The 27103-nt window shown below is 45.3% G+C and overlaps 1 protein-coding gene across 1 annotated transcript in view; it reads right to left on the bottom strand.

Moving 5' to 3' along the window:
• The window catches only part of ADCY2 (adenylate cyclase 2), a 1371519-nt gene that overhangs the window by 724512 nt on the left and 619904 nt on the right, over positions 1-27103 (bottom strand). The gene's annotated exons all lie outside the window — the stretch shown is intronic.

The following is a 27103-nucleotide window of genomic DNA, read 5'->3' as shown; positions in this document are numbered from 1 at the left end:
GTTTGCCAGAAGCTGTGAGAAGGTGCAGATGGCATAGCGAATGGTTCACACTTCTAGAAAATTGATTTGAAACCTCCTCTCTGCAAGTGCCCATAGCCCCTGTGTCTTCAGATGAAGTACATGGGGCCCCCCATCCCCTTTGAGAAAGCATCTGTAGTCAGAATGATCTGATGAGGTGGGTATTGGAAGGGGGCACCGGAGTTCAAAGTTGTTGTCTGCAGCCACCAATCCACATCTCTCGCCATCGAGCATGTTAGAGTCATCAACACTGTGTCCTGAAAAGTGCAGCAACCCAGGTCATCAAGGGCCCTATGGTCTCACCAGGAGGGGGAGGGGGGGGGCAGGCCGAGGCATGTGTGCAGATCCTCTTTGCCTTCTTCAGGGTGGATTCTACCACCACCAACTAGTGGGGAAGCTGGCGGCACTCAAACCCGGTGGTAAGTTGGACCAGGTAAACAGCGCCTGTCCTATGGTTTATCAGAGGTACCAATATGGCATGCTCCCAAAGGCGGGCCACCAACTCTTTGAAAATGCCATGCACAGGTACTGCCATGACCTCTTTGGGGAAAGGCACAGATTCTGCCATGGCTTTCACAAGCCCCACGAAGGAGAGATCCTTAAGAGGAGAAGGCTCAGAGGGAAGATCCTCTGATTCCTCAGTAGAGGATATGGATCCCTCCCCCTTCCTTGGAGTCATGAGGAGCCTCTCCTTCACTGCGATCTCCTGGGGATGCAGGGGCTGGTAGACCCAGCTGTGTCCGGGTATACAGGCCTCGAAGGCAACGAGAAAGGCGCTGGAAGCACCGATGGGCCTCGAGGTTGCAGGAGTATCGATGGATCTGCTGGCATCTGTGAGATCGGCAGCCCCGAAGGCACTGGTGGAACCGATCCCGATGGCCCTGGGAGAGCTGGAAGGTGGCAAAGCACTATGCATCTCCGAGCCATCATCGAGCCCAATTGTCCTTCCTCCTGTGCCCCCTTTGGCCGCAAAGGGGGTTGGGGCACTAGAGCCAACTGAGTGGTAAGAAACTGAGCAGCATATCGAGTTGCTCCAATAGGAGTGCAAGCACCAGTAGAGTAGGCTCCTGTGGCAGCAGCAGTCACAATGGAACTGGAGGCTCGAGGCCCTGCAGGGCCCAGCTGACTGCCAACCGCACGCGCCTCTAACACCTCCTCGAAGGCAGCCGATGACAAGACTGCTTGGGGGGAGGCGGCAGAATCGGGATATCCCCCGGAGAGCTGGCAGGCACAGATTCCTCCACTGGTGTCAGTAGAGGCTGCCGAGAGGCTGGAGGAAACTATTTCCTCTGCCCGGCACCGCTTTGGAGGACGTACCAATGTCAATGCCAGTCCTTGGTCTGGTTTTGATGAGTGGCAACAATATTTTTTCGATCGCTCTCAGTGTTCACCAAGGTCTTTTCCCGGGCCCAAGGGGGATGGAGAGGAACCCAACCAGGAATGGGATGACAGACTGTGGTCAGTCCCCGGCTCCCAAATTGGGTCTGGGGAGCAGTTGCGGTGGCAACCCCGATGGGAGTTGAAATTTGAACCTCTTTACCAAGGGGGTGGAGGCTCCCAATGCAGAGGATGGATCCAGTCCTTTTGAGCAGAATAATTTTTCCATCTTATTGAGATGTACCCGATGGCCCTTTGGGGTCATCTGGGCACAAAGGTCGCAACCACGGATGTCATGGGATGTCCCCAGGCAGAGGACAAAGACCTTGTAGGGGTCTGTGATGGACATGTTCTGGGGACACTTGCAGAAACTGGTCGACGCCACTGGAAAAAGTACTTGGCGAGTGGTTGATGGTCGTCAGACACCGGGAGATGGAACCATCGGCAATGGATTGTGAAGAAGGAAAAAACTTACCAGGACACAGAGAAAGGGACCAATGAAAAATGAGGAAAGCTATGCAATGCAGGAAGCAAAAAGTTTGAAAAAATTGTGAAAAAAGTACAATCTCACAAGCCGAGAGGCAGTAGCTTTGCGGAATGGAAGAGGCTGAAGAGGTACCCCACATGGATGCATGGTTAGCAGCCTGCTGGGCATGCTCAGTATGCCAGTCAAAGTTTCTAGAAACTTTGACAAAAATTTTCTGATCCTGGCTCAATCCAATGTCACCCATGTGTGAGTTCTACCATCCTGCTTGTCCTTGGAGAAAGGTGCTTCCCAGGCTTTCTCCATAATGGCTTCCAAGACTGAATGGGAGGGTAGAAATGTAGGTTTGGCTGGGACGTCAAAGATTTTTAGGGGGTCGTGTATCTCAGTGCATGGGTTAGGTAGTTTCTTGGTCTCCATATTTAAAACAGAGCCCACCTTCTCAATAAATCTGGAGTAGGAAAGATCTTCTGGGGGGGGTTGGAGGGAATTCCTGTGGAGGAGCTTGGCAATGGTGGAGAGGGGCAATGCAGCTCTCTGTCATAAGCAGTCCCTGGTGGACTAGGCTCTCTGTCCAATTCTTCACCTTCAGAGTGTGGACGAGATGGAGGGGTGGAATGACCTGAACCTTCTACAGAAAGGCGTGAGAGGGAACTAGGCTGTTGAGAAAGGATGACAGAATTGAAGAAGTTTTGAAGAAGTCCTGTGATTTGTGACAAATTTTGTGTGGCTACTCCTAACATCCTCGAGGAGTGCTTAGCTGTCCTCTTCGGGGGTGGGGAGGCACCTGAGAGCTTCCTGTGTGAGGACTGTCTAGATGTGGAAGATTGCCTATCTGTTCGACACCTTTGGTCACCATCCCAGCCAGATGAAGAGCCGCGGTGTGAATTACGAGGTACTTTCCCCTCTGACTCCCCGGAGTATTCCAAATCCAATAGAAGGAGTGGTAGCGTCGGGTGGGGGGGGGGGCGACGCGCCGGGGGCTGCTTGCAGCAGAATCTGTGGACAGTCTTTCCTTGGGTTTTGATGAACGTTGCTCAAGCTGGTGTGTTTTTTCTTTCGCTTTCCATTGTCTTGCAATCGAATGTGTCGCATGCGTTGATGGTTCACCCAACACTCTGCAGTGCATTGGTGCAAATGCAGGGGCTTGCATCAGGAGTGCTGAAGCATCGAGGCTCTGCATCAAGTGATGATGCGCATTGGCAGATGCATGACACTCCGCTTCCCGAGTTGAGTCCGGTGCACCTCTCTCCATACCATTGTGAGTGTGTCACTGCTGCGCAGAAAAAAGCACCGGGGATCCGGGCAGAGTCAGGAATCTGCTCTTTTTGGGGCCGTTTGAGGGAATGTTGCACGGCCTTACCTCAGAGTTGTTTTTATTTATTTATACTTTGGAAAAGGGTTGTAGGGAAGAGGCCCTTTTGACGCCTTTGGTCCATTTAGGCTCTCTTTCCGGGGAAGAGTGGGCTGATCATTGTGGGGCATATGAGCCTGATGCAGCATGGTCCCCCCATCCTTTAGGTGGGCGATCTTCACGGCCCTCTGCTGCTGGGCCCTGGGGTACATTCTTCCACAGTCCCAAAAGGTTGTTATATTGTGGTCCAGCCCAAACATAAATAATAATAATTATGTCCGTCTGTTATGGACATAATTTTACCATATTGGCAAAATTTAAAACCTGGGGCTTTCGGATGCATGTTAGCACTGAAAAGTGTTGTTAGGGGTTCATGACAGTGAAGAGAAGTAGAGAGAGATGAAGAGATCTTCAGAAGAAGAACCCGTGCCCAATCGCTGTGCAGGAAAGGCAAAAACTGAGAAGAGATGTTGACCATGTGGGAAGGCACCATGCTGGTGTGCAGGAGCAAAGCTTTACTTCTGCTAGGAGAAGTTCCTGCCACAAGCTGCCAGGGGGCGCTCCCAGAATACATGGCTAATTCAGCCTGCTTTTCTGTGGAAAAGATACAGATACTAAACAATTTTTAATAAGAGACAGAAATGGACTCTGCCAGACTGCACAGCACCTAAGGGCCCCATGCACTGGCAGACTGAGGAAAGAAGAAGAAAAAGGAAAAGAAATAAAACTATTGTAAGGTAACGTAATAAAATAGCTGCAGCTCTAGAAAAAATCACTTACAAAAACTGCGAGGAGAGTCACATGGCTCAGAGGGAAAAAAAAAAATTCTGCCTAGGGGCCAGGGTGATGACTACAACTTACATGCTTAGTGGAGCATATTTGAAAGTTCTAGATTCTTTGAGATCAAAGTTCTGTGCCAGGTTCCATCCGATGTCACCCATGAGTTAGGACTAACATCCTGTTTGTCCTCGGAGAGCTTAGCTTTGATCCATCTTGTCCTCTTCCTTTTATAAATATTGAGGAAACTATTTAACATTTCTGCCTTTTGCCTGTCGTCCTCTTTGCAAATCTTACTCACTCTCTTTACCTTATCTAGCCCCCATTTTTTGGGAGGTTTTTTGCCTGGAGAAAGTACCATTTAGGCCAGAGCAAACTACAGTCACTATTCCTGCTCACTCTCACCCTTACGGCACATACTGGACACCACAATGTACAACAACTCTAAACCTCATTCATACACATGGATACTTACAAAAGTCGGAAAGAGAGCCTGCAAGGATATTCAAAGCTATCCCAGTAGTAGACCAGGACGACTGGCTGGCGGAAGTATGGCTGATCTGGCAGTGGCAATTTTGACGGTGCTCCCTCCAGCTGCCATTGTTACAAATGGTCAGGCAAAAAACAAAGGCATATGATCCCTATACTTTAAACAGTGCTGTGCCAAAGTATAACAGTACATCTGCACTTGAAATGATGCAGCACTGTGCAAAACTGCAAAGATCATTTACCCTTCGAGAACTTGCAAAATTGCATGAGATATTCAGGAATGATTACGTTTGAACAGTTTGATTTTAAATATTAAGAAAACAGATAATGTGGGTAGGGAAAGGTATTCCAGTAAATGATTGTTAAAGCTATTTGTTTAGAAGGTAAACTAGCTACCAACTGTAACAGAAATTTGTAGTTTAGATATTATTTTAGACGCGCAACTAAATTTTAAACATCAACTTGGACAGCTAGCAAAAATGGTGTTTTATAAATTAAAACTCCTTCAACCATTAAAATGTTATCTTCCTACTGAAATATTCTGCACAGTGCTGTGGTTCCTGGTTTTAGGACATTTAAGAACATAAGAAATTGTCATGCTGGGTCAGACCAAGGGTCCATCAAGCCCAGCATCCTGTTTCCAACAGAGGCCAATCCAGGCCATAAGAACCTGGCAAGTACCCAAACACTAAGAAGATCCAATGCTACTGATGCTAGTAATAGCAGTGGCTATTCCCTAAGTAAACTTGATTAATAGCAGTTAATGGACTTCTCCTCTAAGAACTTATCCAATCCTTTTTTAAACACAGCTATACTAACAGCACTAACCACATCCTCTGGCAACAAGTTCCAGAGCTTAATTGTGTGTTGAGTGGATAGGTTTGCCACAAAAATTACTTCAAGTATTGCAATTAATACAAACTGCTACTACCGGAGTATTGTTGGGAATGTCTCAGCATGAAAACATTACACCGGCTTTAAAATCACTTCACTGGCTGCCCTTGAAGAGTAGATCCAAGTTTCAGTTGCTGGCAATCTTCCACAAATTGCTGAATATAGATGAGACGTGTTCCTTCAAAAAAAAGGTCCAAGTTGGTATAAGCCAGGAAGAAGTCTTCATTCGTAAGAGACAGGTTTATTACAAGTTCTGAAATCACAATGCTATAGGTATGAACAGACCAGGTTGAGGGCTTTCTCTTTTGTCACACCAACCATGTAGAATTGTTGCCAGAGCAATTGAGAAAGAAGAAAGATAGCAAGGAGTTCAGGCATCAGATTAAGGCAATACTGTTTAAAGAAGCCTTTGATAAATTTTTTCATCACTTACTTATTGATTTTGTTTATACATGTTGAATTTTATTCTATTATATACTCTTATATATGTAATGTTGTAACCCGCATTGACAAATATATTTTTGGATTTTGCAGAATATAAGATTTTAAATAAAATAAAAATAAAATACTGCTGGGAAAGCATTCATTGGGCTCACTTGGCACAGCTAAAAGATATTCTATGCTCACATCTCAAATTAAACAGCAGATTTTATAAAATAGGCAGGAAGAATGAGAAACTACAATCACTCCTCTATCCCTAGACGTGTCAATTACATTTTGCATATCATGGCTACCTACATATCTGGCATGCAGCATTCTCAGAATATGGATATTTTATTTACCAAAGTCAACATATATTTTAGCCAGATTCATTTCTATGTCCTAGGTGGAGGTGAACTAACCCCAACGTACTTCCTAATGATATTTCTTTAAGAAATACATGGAAAATCCCCAGTGACCTCTTTTAGAAAGGAATCTGCAAAATCCCCCAAATGCTTCGTCAACATTTCTCTAATATCCTAATATGATTTATTGTATTTATTGGGAAACATGACATTAGTTGGAATTTGTTCTTGTTTATTTCATGTCCGTTTTGAAAGAAGACCCCTCTATTTCATTCCTTTTTGTATTTACAGACAGATTCCAAATCTATTGCATCATAACCTCTATTCATGCTCTTCTTCACAGACAATTAAATATTGAAGCTACACTCTAATGAACAATTTCTTCTTACTGTGAGACACTGACCCTTGGGTATGCTTTTAACCAGAAGGGGCAGGCAATTGTCTGTAAATCAAAGTTGAATGATATACCGGTAAATATTTTCCTTAAACTCTCCATCCTCACAAACAGCCATAACTTATCTTAAAGTTTCATTAATAGAGAGTCATAAAATTTGCACTTACAATACCTGGAACAAAAGTAAATAAGGAAACAAACCAATTCTTCAATATTTCCTTTTTAAATAAGCAGAAATGAAGATACTGAAAGTAAAATGTCCCAATAAAAAACCACTAAGAGTCCCATTATTCAGCATGCATGGGGAACAGTTAATGCAATATGCAGGTTATCCAAGGGTCCACTGCTTCCAGCTCCAAACCGGGCGCCCATTATTACCACACACATATTCACCTCTCTTGGGTGCCCGATGCAAAAGGCAAATGAGCCACCATACTAAAAAGGATGTGCTATGGATAAATTGTGCATCCCTAGCATCGGATGCCCAGGAGACATGGATGTGCACGGGTTAGGAAAACGGACACTCAATTTGACAAGCAACCGTTTTCCTAATCCGTGCACAGCCATGGGTTAGGAAAATGGATGCTCGTAAATTGAGCGTCCATTTCCCTAACCTGACTGTCTTCAAAGCTTTCTTTTTTCATGTTGCTGCTTTCTATGGTTTCTCCTACCTAGTATTGTGACAATATTAATTTGGAAAAATCAAAGAAAAGCAGCATTTCCTGCTTTTCTGTTCAGGGCTTGGGACAACTCAAGACAATGCCAGCTTGAGGGTTAAAACATGTGTGTCGGGGGCACGCTGATTTTTTTACATTGAAGGTAGTAGAATAGACCCATCAACATGGCATTTATATGCGATGAATGCTATTAGCAACGTGCTGGTTTGGACTTGTGTTTTGGATGTGCTGATCTCCTTATTGCATCAGGGGTTATGGACATGCATCTAAAACACAGCGTCCAACCGTGGATTAAACTATGCCCTAGCCTGAGCGCAGTGGGGGTCCGGGAGCAACCTCCTGCACTCGGGCCGTATTGCAGGGCGGCCCCTGTGACATAGTGAGGGCAAAGGCTAGCGCCGGTGCCATTTTGAGTACTGGCAGCCGCTAGCCTTTGCCCTCATTATGTCACTGACCGTCAGCCCCTGTGACATAGTGAGGGCAAAGGTAGCGCCGGTGCCATTTTCAATACTGGCAATACGGCTTGAGTGCAGGAGGTCGCTCCCGGACACCCGCTGGACTTTTGGCAAGTCTTGTGGGGGTCAGGAGGCCCCCCCAAGCTGGCCAAAAGTCCCTGGGGGTCCAGCGGGGGTCCGGGAGTGATCTCCTGCACTCGTGCCATCGGGTGCCAGGAACCAAAATGGCGCCGATAGCCTTGCCCTTACTATGTCACAGGGGCTACCGGTGCCATTGGTCAGCCCCTGTCACATGGCAGGAGCACAAGATGGCGCCGATGGCCATGTGACAGGGGCTGACCAATGGCACCGGTAGCCCCTGTGATATAGTAGGGCAAAGGCTATCGGCGCCATTTTGAACTGGTATCGAGGGTGTGAGAGTGCTCCCGGACCCCCACTGGACCACCAGGGAATTTTGGTAAGTCTTGGGGTGGTCAGGGGGTGGGGGGTTGTAGTAAATTTAATTTTAGCTGGGTAACGAATAGGATTAGACGTATAACCGTATCGGGACGCCATACGGACGTATGCAACGTATCTGCCCCCCGACGAATACGTATCCCGAATGCAACGTATGGCGTCCCTCTGCACATCCCTAAGGGACGCCTTCAGCCAGTCAATCCTGTCATTGCTGAGTGTTTTGTGAATGAGAGTTAGGGCTTTGTATTGGATTCTAAATGGGATGGGTACCCAGTGTAAGTCTTTGAGGATTGGTGTAATATGCTCCGATCTTTTGCTGTTAGTGAGTGATCTTGATGCTGCATTCTGTAACGGCTGCATTGGTCTGAGGGTGGCAGCCGGGAGGCCCAGGAGGAGTGTGTTGCAGTAATCAAGTTTAGAGAAAAGTAGTGCCTGAAGAACTGTTCGGAAGTCTTGGGTATAAAGAAGCCATTTGAGCATTTTTAATACCTGGAGTTTGAAGTATCAAAGTTTTATCACTGTGTTAATGTGTTTTTTAAAGCTTAGATCGCTATCTATGATAACACCTAGATCTTTTACTGTTGAGACTATTTGATTCTTCAGATGGGATGCTGTACGATCAAGGCAAAGAGCTGTGGTGGTTTTGTTTGTTATATATAAAATTTCAGTTTTATTATGGTTGAGTGAAAGAGCCATTTGTGAGAAAAGATGTATTATTTCTGATATGTCTCCCAGAGTTTTAGGGTGCTCTCGAGTGACTCTTTTAGGGGGAGCAGAATTTGAACGTCATCCGCATAGACATAATAAGATAGGCCTAGTCTGGACAGAAATTTGCAGAGGGGCAGCATGTATATTTTAAAGAGGGTGGATGAAAGGGATGATCGATGTGGAATGTCGTGAGGGAGGGGTATTTGGTTATTACCACAGTCTAGGTACTTTGGAGTTCTTTCCTCCTGATGATTTCATTTTCACAAGTTTCATAAGAATTGTTAAGAAAACCGTAATTCTGAAGCCCAAAATATGCTGCACTTGTTTCCCTATTGATTTTAATGGAAAACAAATGAACTGTAGAAGTGTAGGGATGCTAGGGGTGTGCATTCGGTCCCTACGTATTGGCAATCCACAACGGATGTGCCAATATTCGTTGTATTCATGGGGAAGAGAAATGTATCGCGATTCCCCACGGATTCAACAAATTTTCGCCGAATTATTCGGCTGCCAATTTAAACAACCCCCCCACCCTCCTGATCCCCCCCCAAGACTTACCAAAACTCCCTGGTGGTCCAGCGGGGGGTCCGGGATAAGTGCAAGGTGATGCATATAGGGAAAAATAACCCATGCTATAATTACACGATGTTGGGTTCCATAATAGGTGCTACAACCCAAGAAAGAGATCTAGGTGTCATAGTGGATAACACATTGAAATTGTCGGTACAGTGTGCTGTGGCAGTCAAAAAAGCAAACAGAATGTTGGGAATTATTAGAAAAGGAATGGTGAATAAAACGGATAATTGCGATGGAGAAGGTACAGAGAAGGGCTACCAAAATGATAAGGGGAATGGAACAACTCCCCTATGAGGAAAGACTAAAGAGGTTAGGACTTTTCAGCTTGGAGAAGAGACGACTGAGGGGGGATATGATAGAGGTGTTTAAAATCATGAGAGGTCTAGAACGGGTAGATGTGAATCGGTTATTTACTCTTTTGGATAGTAGAAAGACTAGGGGACACTCCATGAAGTTAGCATGGGGCACATTTAAAACTAATCGGAGAAAGTTCTTTTTTACTCAACGCACAATTAAACTCTGGAATTTGTTGCCAGAGAATGTGGTTCGTGCGGTTAGTATAGCTGTGTTTAAAAAAGGATTGGATAAGTTCTTGGAGGAGAAGTCCATTACCTGCTATTAAGTTCACTTAGAGAATAGCCACTGCCATTAGCAATGGTTACATGGAATAGACTTAGTTTTTGGGTACTTGCCAGGTTCTTATGGCCTGGATTGGCCACTGTTGGAAACAGGATGCTGGGCTTGATGGACCCTTGGTCTGACCCAGTATGGCATTTTCTTATGTTCTTATGTTCTAATGAAACAATTTTTTTTTCCATTTTGAAACAAAATAAATAAATTTGAGTCCCAATGAAACCAAACAAACCAAAAGAATATATTTTTCTTCTGCACATCCCTATTACACATTGGGGCGGATTTTAAAACCCCTGCGCGCCAGCGTAACTATTTTGCATAGGCTGCCGGTGTGCGCAGAGCCCCGGGACGCGCGTAAGTCCCGGGGCTTCCTGTCGGGGGCATGGCTGGATGACACGGCGTTTAGGGGGCGGGGCGCGGCGTTTCGGGGGAGGTGACGTGGGCGTGGTGTCGGCCCGGGGGCGTTCCGGGGCGTGGCCGCGGCCTCCGGAACAGCCCTCGGGACTGGACCACGGAGCGGGGCAGCCGGCCGATGCGCGCAAAGGTAAGGGGGGGGGTTTAGATAGGGCCGGGGGGGGTGGGTTAGATAGGGGAAGGGAGGGGAAGGTGGGGGGAGGGCGAAGAAAAAGTTCCCTCCGAGGCCGCTCCGAAATCGGAGCGGCCTCGGAGGGAACAGGCAGCGTGCGCTGGGCTCGGCGCGCGCAGGTTGCACAAATGTGCACCCCCTTGCGCGCACCGACCCCGGATTTTATAAGATACGCACGGCTACGGCGCGAACAAAAGTACACGCTCGCGCAAGTATTTAAAATCTGCCCCAGTGCCTTCAGCCGTTCATGCCATTTTTCTCTATGCTTGTCTTGGAATGCTGTTCCTTCTGCTGCTTGCATGCAAATTTCATTAAACAGATAAAAAAAAAAAATCCCAATGTGAAAGACTAAAATAGAATGCATTGCTACCCTCTTTAATTTTAATGGAAACAAATGAAAAGACATAATGAATGAATTTAGGTACCAAAATGAACAAAACAAATATAAAATGGCAATCAAACCAAACTAATGAACCAAATCAAAATTGTTTCCCACGCATATCCCTAATTACTGTGTTTCCCCTATCCCTTCTCAATACTAAAAATAGACTTTACATAGTCAGAGCACTGCATTAGTGACAAGTTAAATCTAAAAATGGACACCAGCAAGCCAGCCGGACTTGCAGTGATATCTTGCAGTGCTACTTCATACTAATAGGGTTCTAATTGCAGTTTTCTGTAAAAATGGATGTTAAGCTACCTATTTAATCCTCCAAGTAAAACATTTTTTTTTTCTTTTTACCAGCAGGCAAGGTCATTAACACTACAGCAAAAAGAAAATATACTGACTGTACATTGCTTTCCTTTTAACCACACAAAGGAATTTATTTATGTAAGGACTCTAATATTGAAAGAATTATAGGTGGGAGTAGAAGAGAGATACTAAAGAAAAATGACATCAAACTAGCTCATTATACATAAACAAGAATTATGCAAAATGAGCAGTGTCCTGAATCTCCAGAGAGCTCAGACTTTACCCTTCCAGATCAGCAGTTGAAAGTTCAAGCAAATCATAAAATCACCTGCACTGCAAATTTAACTTATTATTTCTATCATGTTCTGAAGTTATCTGTACATTGAAGGAGTCTCATATGGGACAACATTCTAATCAATCAATACGCTAAAATAAAAGAGAATTCTAGCCTGCTAGCTTTGTGGGTAGTGTTATATGCTGAGTTAGGCAAAATATATTAGTTAAATAATATCATCCAGATATGTATATATATTTTATAACAGACAAACCAAAGTAAAAAAAAATGTTAATTTTATTTATTCATTCTTAACTGCTTATAAAGGGAAAATCCCTGGCCAGTAAGATATACAATTATAATATCACTACACAAGAAAAACATAATAGAAATAAAATTTAACAATGACAAATACTATATGAACTAAAATCCATCAGACAAAATATCTAAAAACAAAAAAATTAATAACAGCTACTTAATGTCTAACATGGAAATAACTGGGATTTCGCCTTTTTCTTTTTTTTTTCCGGAAAAGCAAATAATTTGGCTCAATTCTCAATTTCCATGCTTAGTTCCAGAGTTCAGGTCCTAATGTGGAAAAGATTTTTCTGGATAGTATTTTTAGAAACTTTCTTGACTGATGGAACACTGAACAAAATCTCAGATGCTGAACAGAGACATCTCTTTTGTGTATAAATGTGTACCAACTGCTGCAAATATCTCGCCCCCTGCTCTCTGACCAACTTATGCATTAAACTCATGATCTTAAAGTGTATTATTTGTTCAACCAGGAGCCAATGTTGTTTACTCCTGGGGGAATTCTGCGCACAAAAACTGAAAATTCTGCAAAATTCTGCAAACTTTATATTGCTCAAAATAACACAGTTTACATGACAGTCTTTAAGTAACTACATTTTAAATTATTACAGAAAAAAGGTGTTACTTAAAGTTGCAGAATTTGAAATATTTTGAGCAGAATTTTCCTAGAAATTCACAGTAAGAGTGTCCCTTCCACTCGCTCTCCCTACTCCCCTGGCCAGTTTGCCCACTCAAGCCCAACTCCTCCACCTGCCAATATCTCTCCCCTTCACCTCTAGGCTCAACCCTTTTCACTCTATTGCCAGTCCCAGAGTTTGACCCTGTTCTCAGTACTGCCCCTCACACAGGCTCCCTGTCCCTCCCTCTCTCACACACATGCTCCCTCTCTCTAATACATATACACACCCCCTCACACACAGGCTCTCACACATACACAATCCCTTCACACAGGCTAGCACCCTCACATACACACAATCCCTTTTTCATACACATGAGATCCCAATCTGTCACACACATACACACTCCTTCAAAATCTCCTCAAAACCGTTGTGATGGTAAATAACTTGACAGTATAGAAACGATTTTAAATAAATAAATATAGGCTCCCTCTCTCTGAAACCCACACTCAAGCATTCCCCCCAGCCCCCCTCTTTTACCTCCCATGCTCTCTCTCACCCTCCTGCTCTGTCACCCTCCCCTCCCCTCAAATAGGCTCCCTCTCTGAAATCTACAATCATCCCCCCTCCCCCTCTTATCAACCAAGCTGTCTCTCACCCTCGCCCACACATTCTCTCTCATCGGCATCCCCTTCCCCTCATATAGGCTCCCTCTCTCTGAAACCCACACTCAAGCATCCCCCCACCCACCCTCTCTTACCTCCCATGCTCTCTCTCACCTTCCCCACCCCCTCTCACCAACCATGCTCTCTCTCACCCTCCCCTCTCTCACACACACACATTCTCTCTCACCGGCATGCTGCGGGACGTGCTCTGTTCGCAGCGAAGATGAAGGCCCGGGCACCCGGGGGCCTTCCCTTTTCGCAGCGAACGGTGCGCCGGGCCTTCATCTTCGCTGCGAATGGAGCACGTCCCGTGTGCCAAGGGACGCGCTCCATTCGTGGCATGCAAGGGTCTCTGCTATTTTCTGCCGTGTTGAGATGCCCCCACTCTCGCGATGGCCGCTGTCCATGTGCTTCCGGTTTTGGAGGGAGGAAATCAGCGAGGCGAAGGTGAAGATCTGCGGGAAGGGTGACGAGGAAGGAAATCTGCGAGGTGAGAGAAAATCTGCGGGAAGGGGGAATTCTACGCAAATTCTGCATTCCGCAGTAGCGCAGAATTCCCCCAGGAGTAGTTGTTGCCTTAATAAGGGAGCAGCACAGATTCTCAATGGATAATCACAGATCAGCCTTGCTGCCACATTTTGCATTAACTCAGCCGGTGGTTACTTTTATCTTGTAAACCTACCAACAATCATTACAATAATCCATCTGTGACAAGACAAAAGATTGTACCACCAATCGTATCATCACCTGATAAACATCCCCAAAGCCTCCTCAACAATCTAAATTTAAAGAAAATTTGTTACACCACTAATGAGATATAAAGGGTCAAAACTCCACCGATCATCACATATTACCCCCAAGTTCTTTATTTTCTTACCAGTCCTCAATTCAACACCCTCTCTTTTCAACTTGAAAGAAAGCATCAGGTTTTTCCCTTGCCCCAATATACAACCACTGTTTTCTCTACATTCAGGATTAATTGGTTTCTGTAAAACCACAGAGAAAACAAAACCAAATTAATATTAATCTGTTCCAGTATAATTTCTGAATACTGTCCTGCTTTAATAACCAGTTGTATATCATTGGCATAAAAGAATCCTTTAAACCCAAGCTCTCTTACAAAATCACCTAAAAGATACATAAGTTGAATACTAGAAGAGATAGCAGGGAACCCTGTGGAACTCTACTCTTCAAACTGAAATCTTTGGAGCATTCACTATGCACCTTCACCATAGCTGATCTGCCTCTCAAAAACAAATTTAGCCATAATGCCACCTGTCCTGTCAAACTTACTTCATCATCTTTTTTAATAAAAGCTTATGATTAACCACATCAAATGTACTGGACAGATCTTTAAAAAAAAAAAAAAGACAGATTCAACTTTATCTCTACAATATAGAACTTCCTCCTGAACTGCCAATAACATTTTCTCATTGCTATAACCCTGCCTAAAACCTGACTGGCATACATCTAACCCATCAGTTCCTCCATATATGAAGTTGACAGTGAGCATACAGCTCTCTCTATAAGCTTAGCCAATAATGGACTATTTTCACTGACTGATAACTAGCACATCTCTCATTTATTTAAAATCTTTTGTACATCTCCTATACAACATATATATAGGTCTAGGCGATTTACAAGAAATAAACATACATAATTAAAAACATTAAAACATATGATCAGTAAAAATATAACAAAAGAGTCAGAAGAGAGAGTTTGTAAGAACTAAAAACTTCACGAACTCTGGAGAAAGAAAATAAAAAGCAAGGGGTTAGTCTGCCTGGAGTTTACTGAATGCAACAGTGCATAAATAGGTTTTTAATTTCTTCCTAAACTCCTTTGGGTTTGTCAAAAGCCTGAGTGCATCCAGAATAGAGTTCCAGAGGGAGGGACCTGCTACTGAGAAAGCACGCTTTCTGGTTACGTTGAGCCTTGTGGTCTTAATCGTTGGAACTTGAAGAAGGTTTTTGTCGACATAGCGGAGGTCACATGGTGGTTAATATAAACGCAGAGAGGATCAAAGCCATACAACGGATGGTTTATGAATTAAGTTATGGATTAGTTAAGATTTTATAGTGAATACGTTTCCTTACAGGGAGCCAGTGCAGAGAGAGGAGGGTTGGAGTAATATGGTCTCTGGTTTTAATATTGGCAAGAAGACGGGCAGCGGTATTTTGAATTAATTGCTTAAACATAATGCATTGCAAGAATCTAATCCAGACAGGATTAGAGCTTGCAAAATGGTTCGAAAAGATACACAAAGGTTTTAATCTTTTTAAAAGACAAAATTTGTAACACCATTTTTACAACTGAGGAAATATTAACATACAGATTTGAATCAAGTGACTCCTGTGTTGCGTGCTTGGTTATTAGGGATGTGCATCTTTTTGACGGATGAAAATATCGTACTATATTTCTAATCCGTCATGGATCGGGGGTCCCTGAAAATGATAGGAAAACCCCATGAAATTTTCGTGTGGTTTTCTTATCATTTTTTTTTTTGGGGGGGGGGGGGGGGAGAAAGGACAGAAAAATAAACCCCAAACCCACCCTGACCCTTTAGAGCTAATTATTTACAATTCCCCACCCTCCTGACCCCCCCAAAACTTGCCTAAAGTCCTTGGTGGTCCAGTGGGGGTCCTGGGAGTGATGTCCCGCTCTCGGGCCATTGGCTGCTACTAATCAATATGGTGCCGATGGCCCTTTGCCCTTACCATGTGACAGGGGTTATCAGTGCCATTGGCCGGCCCCTGTCACATGGTAGGAGCAATGGATGGCCCGTGACATTTTTTAAGATGGCGCCGGCCGTCCATTGCTCCTACCATGTGAGAGGGGCCAGCCAATGGCACCGATAGCCCGTCACATGGTAAGGGCAAAGGGCCACTGGTGCCGTTTTGTTTACTAGCAGCAGACAGCCCGAGAGCGGGAGATCGCTCTTGGGACCCCCACTGGACCACCAGGGACTTTAGGCAAGTTCTGGGGGGGGTAGGGAGGGTGGATTGTAAATAATTAGATTTAAAGGGTCAGGGTAGGTTTTTTTTGGCTCGGGACAGACGAAAAAAATAAAAACGTCCAGACCGCAGGAAACGAAATTTCCCGCAGGTCCACGATACCGAAACTGGAATCGATTCCAGCACCCGACTCACATCTCTATTGGTTATCCATGATCACCTTTTTCAAAACTGGTGTCACCACTGATTGCTTTATGTTCTCTGGCAAACCTTCACTACTTAAAGAAGTGTTGAGAATTTGTTGCAATATCAACAATAAATTGTCAGGCAATGAGTTTATCAAAAAAGGACAAGAATCTAATAGACACTGGGACAGTTTACATGATGACAAAATCCCCCATAATTCCTTTTCCCCCACTAAAGCAAATTTATCCAAAACCAGATTCTCTCCATATGAAATATTTAATCTACATCTCTCTAGTCTCTCAATGGGGCCTTGAGCCCCATCACCCTGTCCCCCTACTACTAAAGAATTAAAACACTTCTGGATCTTATTTTTCCAAAGATCAAAAACAGACTCAGACCTTCACAAATAACCAACCATGGCTGATAATCGCCAACCAAAGACAAATGCACCAGCCTAAACATTTCCTTAGGTTTATTTTCCACTGCTAGAATTCTATCTTCCAAGAAATGCTTCTTAGCATATGTCACTTTCCCATAATATTATTTATTTAAAATATTTTCTATACTGTCGTTAAGTTATTTATCATCACAACGGTTTACAAAAAGGCACATATAGTAACACTAAATATTTAAGTAGGTAAAACGTTATAGACGTGCCACAGATGATTTGGTTACAAATGTATTCTAATATAAAATTAATTGATGTGTTTGTCTTGTCCATTTGATACATGTGTCAAGGTTGACTTACATGTATGTCTCTTATGCAGTTCTTATACTACTTAAAGTTAACAGTGAGATTTGTATACAAACATAAAAAATAGGCATATAGAAAACTAAGTGCAAAGTGCTGCGTTTAAGATGATCGCCTTTATTTATTTTCTCCGTTCTCTTTATTAAACACCTGTTTAAAAAGTGACGTTTTCAAACTTTCTTTAAATAGTTTAAAATTTCTCTGCAATCTTATCTTAAGAGGCATTGAGTTCCACAAGTTGGGTCCCGCTAAAGTTAATGCTCGCTCCCTTACTTGTGTGAGTCACGCTGATTTAACAGATGGAACAGTTAGGAGTGCTTTACTGGCCGACCTTAGATTTCTATATAGTACATGTACACGCAGTGCTGTGTTAAGCCATTCTGCTTTTTCATCGGGAATTAATATATGTATTGTACATAGTGCTTTGTATTGTACTTTTCGTTCTATGGGTAACCAATGTAATTCTGCTAGTGTTTCAGTAATATGATCTCTTTTCCTTTTACCTGTAAGTATTCTTGCGGCAGAATTTTGTAATATTTGAAGCAGTCTTATGGTCGTATATGGTAATCCTAATAACAGCACATTACAGTAATCAGTACTTGCAAATATTAGTGCTTGTAAGACTGTTCGAAAATTTGATAGTGTTAATAAAGGTTTTAACTTCCTTAGAACCATTAGTTTGGCGAATCTTTCTTTTACTTTCAGTGATATGTGTTGTTTAAGGTTCAGTTCTGGGTTTATTATTACGCCAAGGTTTCGCACTTTTTCAGCTAATTCCATTGATTATTTTTAAGCATTATTGGTGTTTGGATTATGTTTATTAGCTTCCCTATGCCATAACAGCCTATTAACCAAACTGAGATTTCACCCATTTTTTCTCCAGCTTCCTAGCCTGTCTTCTCTGATCACACAACTCATGAGAGAACAAAGATGCAGTAGGGCCTATCCTTCCTACTCCCAATCTTTTTAATGCAATTTTATCCTAAGTTTGAAGAATACTAGCCTTCCACCAATCCATCTATATTATCTGTTCCTGAATCTACTTGCAACTTGCTCCATCCTGAATAAAATAAGTCAATCAATCTTACCCCTATATCTCCGGCCGCCATCGCCCTTTTTCCTCCTCTCACCTTCTATAGGACAAAAAGAAACATAGCCTATGATCTGACCATATCTCTTTATTCCCCTCAATACTTAATTGACCTGCCTGTAAAACTCTAGTAGAGCCAAAAACAAGATTCAACACATGGCCCTTATTATGAGTAGGAACCCAAACCAACTGTGTCAAATCAAGTCATCATAGCTGTTATTCTCTAGGCCAACATACATGAATGATCCTTCCCATGGAAATTAAAATCTACTGCTACAATTGAATTAAGGAATCTCTCTGCTACTTTCCTTATAAATGCAATAAGATTATGCACTCTATTCATCCCAAACCCTGGCCAAGAAACCACCACCATCCCCAAAACTTCTTTTCCTATCTTTTCCAGAAAATATTCACAATCTAAAATAGAATATAAAACAATCTGATCCAAATCCCTAATTGACTTAAAAATAATCACAACCCCTTCTCCTTCCTAGTCTCTTTGTATTAAATACCAGCAAAATGGACAAGACTTAACTGATCAGATGATGTAGAGGGTTAGCTCAAGAATGGGGCATTTTGCAAAAAAATAATTACCATTACCCACAGTGGTTTAGATATTTCAGAAACACCGGCTAACCATGAATATAGAGTTCTTTAAATAAAGGGAACAAACAGCTGTAAAAGTTTCCCAACATGTTTTGCCACAAAAGGTTTCTTCAGGGGATCATTTTACACTGTCAAATCTTAGAACATAAGAACATAAGAAATTGCCATGTTGGGTCAGACCAAGGGTCCAACAAGCCCAGCATCCTGTTTCCAACAGAGGCCAAACCAGGCCACAAGAACCTGGCAAATACCCAAACACTAAGAAGATCCCATGCTACTGATGCAATTAATAGCAGTGGCTATTCCCTAAGTATAATTGATTAATAGCCATTAATGGACTTCTCCTCCAAGAACTTATCCAAACCTTTTTTGAAGCCAGCTACACTAACTGCACTAACCACATCCTCTGGCAACAAATTCCACAGCTTAATTGTACGTTGAATGAAAAATAATTTTCTCCAATTTGTCTTAAATGTGCTGCTTGCTAACTTCATGGAATGCCCCCTATTCCTTCTATTATCCAAAAGTGTAAATATCCGATTCACATCTACTCGTTCAAAACCTTTCATGATCTTAAAGACCTCTATCATATCCCCCCTTAGCTGTCTCTTCTCCAAGCTGAACAGCCCTAACCTCTTCAGCCTTTCCTCATAGGGGAGCTGTTCCATCCCCTTTATCATTTTGGTTGCCCTTCTCTATCGCAACTATATCTTTTTTTGAGATGCGGTGATCAAAATTGTACACAGTATTCAAGGGGCGGTCTTACCTTGGAGCGATACAGAGGCATGATGACATTTTCCATTTTATTAACCATTCCCTTCCTAATAATTCCTAACATTTCGTTTGCTTTTTTGACTGCTGCAGCACACTGAGCTGACAATTTTAAAGTATTATCCACTATGATGCCAAGATCTTTTTCCTGGGTGGTAGCTCCTAATATGGAACCAAACATCATGTAACTACAGCAATGTTGAGATTACTTACCTGATAATCTCCTTTTCCTTAGTGTAGACAGATGGACTCAGAACAAATGGGTATAGTGTGCTCGTACTAGCAGTTGGAGACGGATCTGACGTCAGCACGGGTACATATACCCCCACAGGAAGTGTAGCAACTCAGTAATCTTCCTTGCAAAAGCTGTTATGGATGTATGTGTACTGACGATCAATGAAATTAGTGAAACAGGATTCCCCTGACTGATTGAAAGGAGCTGGAGACCACCAGCATTCATAACCGAAAGGCGTCGACACCTGGTAGAGTGGACGCTCTTATGTAAGAAAATGACATGGCTTACCTTGAGTCGGTGAAACCCATGTATACCAGCAGCCGGGCGGGATGCTGAGTCCATCTGTCTACACTAAGGAAAAGGAGATTATCAGGTAAGTAATCTCAACATTTCCTAGCGTGTAGCCAGATGGACTCAGAACAAATGGGATGTACAAAAGCTTTACTCCCAGCCTGGGCGGGAGGATGCCTGAGGACTGCGTAGGACTGCCCTCGCAAATGCTGTGTCCTCCCTAGCCTGGACATCCAGACGGTAGAACCTGGAGAAGGTATGGAGGGAGGACCATGTCACCGCTTTACATATTTCTGCAGGCGTCAGCATCCTAGATTCTGCCCAAGATGCTGCTTGGGCTCTGGTAGAATGAGCCTTGACTTGTAGAGGCGGTGACTTCCCGGCCTCTACGTAAGCTGCTCTGATAACTTCTTTAATCCAGCGGGCGATGGGGGGCCGAGAGGCCGTTTCTCCTTGTTTCTTTCTGCTGTGCAGGACGAACAGACGGTCCGTCTTTCGTACTTCTTCTGTCATTTCCAGATATCTGGGCAGCAATCTGCTGATGTCGAGATGGCGTAGTAAACGCCCTTCTTCTGATTTCTTCAAACCCGCCGTGGTAGGCAAGGATATGGTTTGGTTGAGGTGAAATTGTGAGACTACTTTAGGTAGAAAGGAGGGAACCGTGCAAAGATGGATAGCCTCAGGAGTGATTCTGAGAAAGGGATCAAGGCAAGACAGTGCTTGTAGCTCTGAAATGCGGCGTGCTGAACACACTGCGAGCAGGAACACCATCTTCAAGGTTAGCGAACGGAGAGACAGGCCCCGAAGGGGTCTGAAGGTGGATCCCGCAAGGAAATCCAAAACTATGTTGAGGTTCCACAGGGGCACTGGCCACTTCAGAGGCGGACGAATGTGCTTGACTCCTTTTAGGAAGCGAGAAACATCTGGGTGCGTGGCAATGGTCTTGCCATCCCTCCTGGGACCGTAGCAAGACAGCGCAGCCACCTGAACCTTGATGGAGCTTAGGGAGAGACCTTTCTGAAGCCCATCCTGTAGGAAATCCAAAACAATAGGAATTGTGGTCGCATGTGGATTGGTGCCATGAGTGTCGCACCAGACTTCAAATACTCTCCAGATCCTTATATAGGTGAGGGAGGTGGAAAACTTGCGAGCTCGGAGGAGTGTATCTATCACTGGCTCCGAGTAACCTCTTTTCTTCAGTCTAGCCCTCTCAATGGCCAGACCGAAAGAGAGAATTGAGCTGGATCCTCGTGGAGGATGGGACCTTGACGTTGCAGGTCCCGGAGAGGAGGCAGGGGAAGAGGCTCCCCTGCCAGAAGTCTTCTCATGTCCACGTACCAGGGTCTTCTTGGCCAGTCTGGTGCCACTAGAAGAACTAGGCCCCGGTGCTTCTGAATCTTGTGGATAAGGGCGCCCAGCAGAGGCCACGGAGGAAAAGCGTATAGCAGGATCCCGGGAGGCCATGGCTGAACCAGGGCATCGATCCTGTGAGAGAACGGATCCCGCTTGCGGCTGAAGTATCTGGGTACTTGAGCATTGGACCTGTCTGCTAGTAAGTCTATGTCCGGAATCCCCCATTGATCCACAATCATCTGGAAGGCTGTGGGCGACAGCTGCCATTCCCCCGGATTTAGGCTTTCTCTGCTGAGGAAGTCTGCCGTGGTGTTGTCCTTCCCAGCAATGTGGACGGCTGAGATGTCCTGAAGATTCGCCTCTGCCCAAGCCATCAGTGGGGATATCTCTAGGGATACCTGTCGGCTTCTGGTTCCGCCCTGTCGGTTGATGTATGCCACCGTGTTGGCGTTGTCGGACATCACTCTGACTGCCCGGTTCCGCAGTCTGTGAGCAAATTACAGGAGGGCTAACCGGACAGCCCGTGCCTCTAGACAGTTGATTTTCCACCCTGACTCTTCTCTGTCCCACCGCCCTTGTGCGGTGAGTTCTTCGCAGTGCGCTCCCCATCCGCTCAGGCTGGCATCTGTGGTGAGCAGAATCCATGTGGGGGAGGACATCTTTGACCCCCTGCTCGTTTGGTTGGACTGCAACTACCACCGTAACTGGGTCCGCACTCTGGCTGGCAGAGGTAGATGCAAGGAATAATTCCGGAAGCGGGGGCTCCAGCGAGAGAGCAGGGAGCAATGCAGAGGTCTCATATGGGCCCTTGCCCAGGGTACCACTTCCAGGGTAGATGCCATGAGGCCGAGAACCTGCAGATAGTCCCAAGCTATGGGCCGGCTGGCTCCCATCAAGGACCGGAGACGCGTCTGAAGTTTTAACCTTCTCTTGGTAGTGAGACTGACTTTGTCTGCCTGGGTGTCGAACTGGACTCCCAGGTATTCCAGTGATTGGGAAGGCTGTAAGCAACTCTTGTTGAGGTTGACTACCCATCCCAGGCTTTCCAGAAGGGCGATCACTCTGTTGGTTGTCCGATGGCTCTCTTCTCATGATTTCGCCCTTATCAGCCAATCGTCTAGGTAGGGATGGACAAGGATTCCTTCCTGTCTGAGCGCCGCTGCTACCACTACGACCACCTTGGTGAAGGTCCGCGGCGCCGTGGCTAACCTGAAGGGCAGAGCCCGGAATTGGAAGTGGCATCCCAGAACCTTGAAGCGTAGGTAGCGCTGATGATCCGAATGGATAGGGATATGCAGGTAGGCTTCTGACAAGTCTAAGGCCGTGAGGAATTCTCCTGGCTGTACTGCGGTCTTGACTGAGCGCAGCGTTTCCATGCGAAACCTCGGGACTCGTAAGTATCAATTGACTGACTTGAGGTCCAGTACGGGCCGGAAAGTGCCCTTTTTCTTGGGTACCATGAAAGAAATGGAATAGTGCCCAGAATCCATTTCCCATGCAGGTACTGGGATTATGGCTTTCAAGGACAGGAGCCTCGCCAGGGTGGCTTCCAATGCCGCCTTCTTGTGTATTGGACACGAAGATTCCACAAACCTGTCCGGAGGGAGGTGATGGAAGTCCAGATAATACCCCTCTTGGATGATGGCGAGGACCCACTGGTCCGACGTAATCTCGACCCATCTGGGGTAGAAAAGAGTTAACCTGCCCCCTATGGTTCCGTCCCCCGGATGGATCGGCTGATTCTCATTGGGAGGCGCGGCCGGGCCGTGAACCCGAGCCGGCTCCCCTCTTATGCTGCTTGGTCCGAAAGGACTGGTTCCGGGCCTGAGGACGAGGTGCCTGATAGCGACTCCTATAGGGAGTGAAGCGCTGGGAGCTTCTACCTCTGGAGGGCCTCGGAAATGCGCGCTGGTTCCTTTTGAACCTATCTTCTGGCAGTCAAGGTACTGGAGAGGCGCCCCATGTGCTGGCCAGTTTATCAAGGTCGCTGCCGAACAGGAAAGAACCCCTAAAGGGCATTCTGGTGAGGCGTGTCTTCGAAGGAGCATCTGCTGACCAATTCCGTATCCAGAGCTGCCTCCTGGCGGCTACGGAGGATGAGACCCCCTTGGCTGTTGTACGGACTAGGTCGGATGCGGCATCCGTGAGGAACGAGAGAGCTGACTCCATGTCTGCTGCCGGAGCATTGTTCCTGACCTGTGACAAACAGGAACGCGTCACCACTGTGCAGCAGGTTGCAATCCGCAAAGATAGAGCTGCCACCTCAAAGGTCTGTTTCAGGATGGCGTCCAGTCGCTGGTCATGAGGCTCCTTGAGGGCTGCCCCCCCCTTCAACTGGAATGGTAGTGTGCTTGACCACAGCGCTAACCAAGGCGTCCACCTGAGGGCACGCCAGCATCTCCTTGATTGCCGGTTCCAGGGGGTACATGCCCGTCGGGGCCCGACCCCCTTTGAATGAGGCCGCTGGTGCAGCCCATTCCAAATCTATCAGTTGCTGTGCTGCTTGTAAGAAGGGAAAATGGTGGGCTGTAGGACGAAGACCTTCCAGCAGAGGGTTCTGCGTAGAGGGCACCGTAGTGCTGGGACCTGTAATAGCCAACTCCGCCAGGCACTGAGATACCAGGTCGGAGAGATCTTCCTTGGGAAAGAACCGCCTCATGGTTCGGTATGGCTCAATCCCCGAGGGAAGTTCCCCCCCTCAGGGGGTTCGGACTCGTCCTCCGAGACATCAGGGTCCGCCTGAACTGGACTGCTCGGAGGCGGGTGCCCACGATAAGGGCGCGAAGGTCCAGGGGCAGGATCAGCTGGGGCCGCAGCAGCAGGGCCTGGACGGGAAGCTGACTGCATCTGTACAAAGGAATGGATCCCCTTAAAGAGATCCACCCAGGAAATGGAAGCGGTCTCTAGTCGTCGGGGTACCAGGTCCCCTGGGATCCCAGGTTGGTCAAGCCTGCCCGCTAGATCTGGGGTGGCCCCTGGGGAACTGTCAGCAAACCTCGGTTGAGACTGGTCCTGGCCCGAGGCTCCTACTGCCTCCTCACATTGGGCACAAAGGGAGTCTGACTCTTCACTGTGCGTGGCTCTAAGCTGGCATGCCGAGCAGAGGCCAAGAGCTTTTATGATGGAATCAGGAGGCGCCGCCGCAGGAGACGTTGGGGCGTTCGGATGTTCCATCGCGGCTTGCGAATGTAGTGCTGAAGAATATACACCCAATACAATATGCACTCAATAATATGCGGCAGCAATATGTGCTTAATACAACAGGCGCTCAATAATCTGCGGCAGCAATATGCGCTTAATACAACAGGCGCTTAACAATATGCGGCAGCAATATACGCTCAATAATATGCGGCAGCAATATGCGCTTAATACAACAGGCGCTTAACAATATGCGGCAGCAATATACGCTCAATAATATGCGGCAGCAATATGCGCTTAATACAACAGGCGCTTAACAATATGCGGCAGCAATATACGCTCAATAATATGCGGCAGCAATATACGCTTAATACAACAGGCGCTGAACAATATGCGGCAGCAATATACGCTCAATAATATGCGGCAGCAATATGCGCTTAATACAACAGGCGCTTAACAATATGCGGCAGCAATATACGCTCAATAATATGCGGCAGCAATATGCGCTTAATACAACAGGCGCTTAACAATATGCGGCAGCAATATACACTCAATAATATGCGGCAGCAATATACGCTTAATACAACAGGCGCTGAACAATATGCGGCAGCAATATACGCTCAATAATATGCGGCAGCAATATGCGCTTAATACAACAGGCGCTCAATAATCTGCGGCAGCAATATGCGCTTAATACAACAGGCGCTTAACAATATGCGGTCAGCAATATACGCTCAATGATATCCAATATGCGCTCCTTAGTATGCGGTCAGCAGTATACGCACAATGATATACAATATGCGCTCAATAATCTGCGCTTAATCATAGACAGGCGACTATCATGGGCGCTCAATACCTGAACAAGGCCGACATAAATGGCGACCTCCATGGCGTGCCGCATACAGGCAACGCCGCCGATCCTCGTCCCTCGTAGACCAAAAGTAAGAGATGTACGCCTTACCTGATCCTCGGCGCTTCCCGGTTGGAACCCGGGCGGTCTCCGGCTGCGGGGGGAGAGGGGAAATACCTTCACCGCCGCGCTTGAGGAAATGCACCCGCTGCCTCTAAGCCGCCGAACTCGTCGTCGGTGCTAAGTCCACGCCGGGACCGAGGCGCCTCTCAGCCCGACCCGAGCCCTTCACGCTCGGGGGCTAGATCCCTGCCGCGATTCGGCCACCGGACCGAGGCCTAAACCTCCGAGGGATCGCGGAAATCACCTCGGGAAACTCAACTGGGGGAGGGACCCGAGGGTATCACCGCAGGAGTGCGGGGCTCGATGTTCCTGTAGAAATTTAGTAAGTAGAATATTGAAGTAGAAAATAGAAAGTAGAAAGTAGTATTGGAAAACACGCTCAGCGAGCGTGCAGGCACTCCAAACTGCTTTGGAGACGGAAATTACTGAGTTGCTACACTTCCTGTGGGGGTATATATACCCGTGCTGACGTCAGATCCGTCTCCAACTGCTAGCACGAGCACACTATACCCATTTGTTCTGAGTCCGTCTGGCTACACGCTAGGAAAAGGTTATTTTTCCCTATATGCAACACCTTGCACTTGTCCACATTACATTTCATCTGCCATTTGTATGCCCAATCTTCCAGTCTTGCAAGGTCCTCCTGTAATGTATCATAATCCGCTTGTGATTTAACAATTCTGAATAATTTTGTATCATCCGCAAATTTGATAATCTCACTCGTCGTATTCTTTTCCAGATCATTTATATATATATAGTGACTAAGCTGGAGTCACTATAATTTGTAATTTGGTAGTGTACCAAGATAAATAAAATAGTAGTCTAAGTGACTTTCTAGTTTTCTAATGTTTCTGGCATTGTAATATCTTGCTGCTAAATTCCTTGAGTCAGGTAATATATTCACAATGACTTGGGGAAATTTTCCTTTTTTAATAATCTTTCTTAGCCTAGCCATTTTAGTGACAGTCCTTGGCTGGGAGATGCAGAACCCACTCCATGTTTGCTTAGTTCAAGCAATGGCTAGGACTTCCTTCCCACTGGGGGTTGCAAATGCTGTCCTAGCAGTACCCCCTTCCCTAACTAACCCAGGGAGCAAGAGCCAGTCCCAGGAATTGGATCTCACTTATGAAAATATATAGCATCTGTGAAACAAAAAAACAAAAAACAACTATTGTATGTACATAAATGTCATATTGTATTAAAAACCATCACAAATCTGTGCCATTCTTTTAAATAAGCAAAGTACTTTTTGAAAAAAATGGCACTAAGATTTTGGCAGTTTTGATACATTGAGTCTGTTAGACTGGTAAGAACTAATGGGATCTGTACTCGGACCAGTGCTTTTCAATATATATATATATATATATATATATATATATATATATATATTGGACTACTATTTTATCTTGGTGCACTACCAAATTACAAATTATAGTGACTCCAGCTTAGTAAAGATAAAACACTTAGATTATTGCTCTTTTCAGATTTCACTTCGGATCTCCAGAAGTTACATATGACAGAAAT

This window comes from Rhinatrema bivittatum, chromosome 2 (assembly GCF_901001135.1).
Source record: "Rhinatrema bivittatum chromosome 2, aRhiBiv1.1, whole genome shotgun sequence".
In the NCBI taxonomy this organism is placed as follows: Eukaryota; Metazoa; Chordata; class Amphibia; order Gymnophiona; family Rhinatrematidae; genus Rhinatrema; species Rhinatrema bivittatum.
The sequence above is the reverse complement of the archived record's forward strand: the minus strand, read 5'-3'. Positions and strand labels throughout refer to the sequence as shown.